Source organism: Ornithorhynchus anatinus, chromosome X1, assembly GCF_004115215.2.
Source record: "Ornithorhynchus anatinus isolate Pmale09 chromosome X1, mOrnAna1.pri.v4, whole genome shotgun sequence".
In the NCBI taxonomy this organism is placed as follows: Eukaryota; Metazoa; Chordata; class Mammalia; order Monotremata; family Ornithorhynchidae; genus Ornithorhynchus; species Ornithorhynchus anatinus.
This window is the reverse complement of record NC_041749.1, coordinates 44,524,405-44,529,292: the sequence shown is the minus strand read 5'-3', so window position 1 is coordinate 44,529,292 and position 4,888 is coordinate 44,524,405. Positions and strand designations below refer to the sequence as shown.

Genomic DNA, 4,888 nt, shown 5'->3' with positions numbered 1-4,888 from the left:
GGCAGCCTATTAAAATCCCCAAGCCTCCAGCTCAGCCTTCTAAAGACAAATTAGAGGAGGAACAACTTCCTAAAGGAGTAGCTTGACAAATCCACAACTCTTTGCTGCGAAGATGCTTTTAGCGGAGAGGGGACGGATGGTTTTTTGGACTTGATGTCAATCATAACCACAAACCCCCGTTCTGCACCCAAGAAGCCATTGACCTGTTTAGGGAGAAATGTGTGGGCAGCAATGTGGCGTAATAGACAGAATATGGGCCTGGGAGTCAGAGGACCTGGATTCTAATTCTGCTTTTTCCACTTGCCTGCTGTGCGAACTTGGGTAAATTGCTTAACTTTTCTATGCCTCCTTTCCCTCAGCTGCAAAATGGGGATTCAATACCTGTTCTTCCTCCTATTTACAATATGAATACCATATTATTATTATTATGGTATTTGTTAAGCGCTTACTATGTGCTAAGCACTGTTCTAAGCTCTGGGGTAGATACAAGGTAATCAGGTTGTCCCATGTGGGGCTCACTTAGTCTTAATCTTAGAGAAGCAGTGTGGCTCAGTGAAAAGAGCACAGGCTTGGGAGTCAGAGGTCCTAGGTTCTAATCCCGACTCTGCCACTTGTCTGCTGTGTGACCTTGGGCAAGCAGCTTAACTTCTCTGTGCCTCAGTCACCTCATCTGTAAAATGGGGATTAAGACTGTGAGCTCCATGTGGGGCAACCTGCTTACCTTGTATCTACCCCAGCGCTTAAAACAGTGCTTGGCACAGGGTAAGCACTTAACAAATACCATCATTATGATTATTATGAATCCCCATTTTACAGAGGAGATAACTGAGGCACAGAGAAGTTCATTCATTCAATTCATTCATTCGTATTCATTGAGCGCTTACTGTGTGCAGAGCACTGTACTAAGCACTTGGAATGTACAATTCGGCCACAGGTAGAGATAATCCCTACCCAACAATGGGCTCACAGTCTAAAAGGGGGAGACAGACAACAAAACAAAACAAGAAGTCAGGCATCAATACCATCAGGATAAATAGAATCATAGATAGCTACACATCATTAATAAAATATAGTAATAAATGATATATACAAATACACACAAGTACTGTGGGGAGGGGAAGGGGGTAGAGCAGAGGGAGGGAGTAGGGGGAAGGAGGGTGTGGGACCTGATTATCGTATAACTACCCCAGACCTTAGTGCAATGCTTAGCACATAGTAAGCGCTTAGCAAATACCACAACGACAGTAATAATAATAATACTAATAACATTACTAATACTAATCCAACCTTCCCGGGTGGCAGGCAGATGCTGCTGCCGCTTGAGCTCTCGCTGGGCTCCCCTGGATCTCCCGCCCCATCCCCGGGCCCCGAAGCGTCTCCAATCCCTCCCCCATCAGCGATGGTCCTTCGACGCTTCGAAGGGTGGTCGTCACCCCCCCGACCCCGCAGACCCTCACCCCGCCCACCCGACCGCCGGAGGGCCCGAGCGAGGCTACGGTTGCGCCACCAGGGGGCGCTCCTTAAACGCCGGCCGCTGACTGCCCAGGAGCTGGAATCTCCCCAAGTGGCCCGCTCCGCCGGGCCGGGGCCCAGACAAACGACGCCCCGAAACCAAGTCTCATCATTGTCGGAGGAAGATAAAGAGGATTGTAATTGCGTGTTTAAAAATAAATTGAGCATTCAACTATTTATAGGTAAAACAGCTCGTCAGCAGAGTAGACAGGAGCAAAAGAAAACACTGCCTGCTCTTTTACACATCATAAGAGAAGACAAGAATCAAACTCTCTTTCTTTCTGTTTCCCACTCCCTCCTTCCCTCTTTCCCTCTTCTGCTCCCTTTTCTTCTCCCTCCATCCCCTCCCGCTCCCCCAAACTAATGGAAATGTCTAGAGTCAAGAACAAAAGACAGGTTGGGGCATATCATATCATTCCGCATCAACAAACATATCATGATGCCCTTTGGTTCTCAGTATATTACCTATACCACAGGAAACATACTACCTGCCTCCGGCCATTCCCACCAGAAAAGGTTAGGCAAAAGGGCATGAGATGGACCCGCTGAGAAAACTGAAGCTAAGGTTATTGCCTTGTCGTCCAAACCTCCCCACGGTCAGGGTTTTGGGGTCCCTAGAGTGGCTTCTGAGGCCATGGCCCTGTCTCCCCTCTCTCCCCGTTTTGCTTCTTGTTATTATCCTCACTAAGCCCGTTACATTTGCTTTTTTTTTAGCAACTCTGTCAAAGATTTAATGGGGAAGGAGGCTGAACCTATTGGCTGAAATGATGAACTTGGATTATCTGTGGATTTCAATTATCCAGGCAATTTTCCTTTTCTCCCTTGGTCACCCAGATCAGTCAGTCAGTCAGCCAAGTCAATCGTATTTAAAGAGTGCTTACTCTGTGCAGAGCAATGTGCTAAGCACTAGGGAAAGCACAATATAACAGACACATTCCCTGCTCACAATGAGCTTACAGTCTAGAGGGGGAGACAAACTTTAATATAAATAAATATAATTACAGATATGTACATAACTGCCATTGAGCTAGGAGTGAGGATAAATAAAGGTGACAAGTCAGGACTGCACAGAAGGGAGTGGAAGAAGAGGAATGGAGGGTTTAGTCAGGGAGGGCCTCTTGGAGGATATGTGCCTTCAATAAGGCTTGAACGGGGGGAGAGTAATTGTCTGTTGGATAAGAAGAGGGAGGGGGCTCCAGACCAGAGGCAGGTCATGGGCGAGAGGACGGTGGCGAGGTAGTTGAGATTGAGGTAGAGTGAGAAAGTTGGCATTAGAGGAGCGAAGAGGCTGGTTGTAGTTAGGAGAGTAGTGAGGTAAGGTAGGAGGGGGCAAGGTGATTGAGTGCTTTAAAGCTGATGGTAAGGAGTTTCTATTTGATGAGGGGGTAGCTGGTTCTTCAGGAGTGGGGAAACATGACCTGAATATTTATGTAGAAAAATAATCCAGATAGCAGAGTAAAGTATGATCTGCAGTGGGGAAAGGCAGGAGGCAGGGAGTCAGCAAGAAGGCTGATACAGTAGTCAAGGTGGGATAGGATAAGTGATTGGATTAACATGGTAGCAGTTTGGATCGAGAGGAAAGGGCAGATATTACTGATGTTGTGAAGGTCAAACCAACAGGACTTAGTGATGGAATGAATATGTGGATTAAATGAAAGAGAGGAGTCAAGGATAGTGCCAAGGTTATGGGCTTGGGAGACAGGAAGGATGGTGGTGCCATCTACAGTGATGGGAAAGTCAATGGAAGGGCAAAGTTTGGGTGGGAAGATAAGGACTTCTGTTTTAGACATATGAAGTTTGAGGTGAGAGTGGGAAATCCAAGTAGAAATGTCTTGAAGCCAGGAGGAAAAGCAAGACTGCAAAGAGGGAGAAAGACCAGGGCTGGAGATGTAGATTTGGGAATCATCAGCACAGAGGTGGTAGTTGAAGCCATGTAAGCAAATTCATTTATTCATTCATTCAATAGTATTTATTGAACGTTTACTACGTGCAGAGCACTGTACTAAGCACTTGGAATGTACAAATTGGTTACAAATAGAGACAGTCCCTGCCCTTCAATGGGCTTACGGTCTAATCGGGGGAGACAGACAGACAAGAACAATAGCAGTAAATAGAATCAAGGGGATGAACATCTCATTAAAACAATAGCAAATAAATAGAATCAAGGGGATGAACATCTCATTAAAACAATAGCAAATAAATAGAATCAAGGTGATGTATATCTCATTAACAAAATAAATAGGGTAATGAAAATATATACAGTTGAGCGGACCAGTACAGTGCTGAGGGGAGGGGAAGGGAGAAGGGGAGGAGCAGAGGGAAAGGGGGGAAAAGAGGGCTTAGCTGAGGAGAGGTGAGGGGGGAGTAGGGGAGAGCAGAGGGAGCAGAGGGAAAAAGGGAGCTCAGTTTGGAAAGGCCTCTTGGAGGAGGTGAGCTTTAAGTAGGGTTTTGAAGAGGAGAAGAGAATTAGTTTGGTGGAGGTGAGGAGGGAGGACATTCCAGGACCACAGGAGGACGTGGCCCAGGGGTCGATGGCGGGATAGGCGAGAACGGGGGACGGTGAGGAGGTGGGCGGCAGAGGACCAGAGCATGCAGGGTGAGCAGTGAAAAGAGAGAAGGGAGGAGAGGTAGGAGGGGGCAAGGTGATGGAGAGCCTTGTAGCCTAGAGTGAGAAGTTTTTGTTTTGTGCAGAGGTTGATAGGCAACCACTGGAGGTTTTTGAGAAGGGGAGTGACATGCCCAGAGTGTTTCTGCATGAAGATGAGCCGGGCAGCGGAGTGAAGAATAGACTGGAGCAGGGAGAGAGAGGAGGAAGGGAGATCAGAGAGAAACAAATGAGTTCTCCAAGGGAGTAGGTGTAGATGGAGAATAGAAAGGGACCCAGAACTGAACCTTGAAGGACACCCATATTTAGGGGGTGGGAGGCAGAGGAGGAACCTGTAAAAGAGACCGAGAATGAGCAGCCAGAGAGATAGGAGGAGAACAACAAAAAGAGAGTGTCAGTAAAGCCAAGATTGGAAAATGTTTCCAGGAGGAGGTGATGGTGGACAGTGTCAAAGGCAGATAAGAGGTCAAGGAGAATGAGCAAGAGTGCCTTAAAAAAACCCTTTTCCCACCAGAATGATGCAGAAATGGTCTCCAATTGCTTTTAAAGCCTTGCGAGGTAATCCTGGGAGCCCCATTGGAAATAGAGGCCCAGGCTGAATTAGATCCTTTTTTTATATGGTATTTGTTTCCCCACCTCTCAGCATATCACCTGGAGAGTTTCCAATACTCTACCAGGCTTGGCTATGGGAGGGAGAGCCAAGCAGAAGCATACCGATTCCATTTCTAGCTTGGGCAGTGGCTAGCGAGTGTAAGGCAATCTGCTACAAAT

General features: G+C 47.0%; 1 non-coding gene across 1 annotated transcript; it reads left to right on the top strand.

Annotated features, from left to right (window-relative positions):
- Positions 1–4,750: 4,750 nt before the first annotated feature.
- LOC114807142 lies at positions 4,751–4,888 on the top strand. Its single transcript, XR_003755195.1, has one exon. It is a non-coding gene; the product is annotated as a small nucleolar RNA SNORA7 (small nucleolar RNA).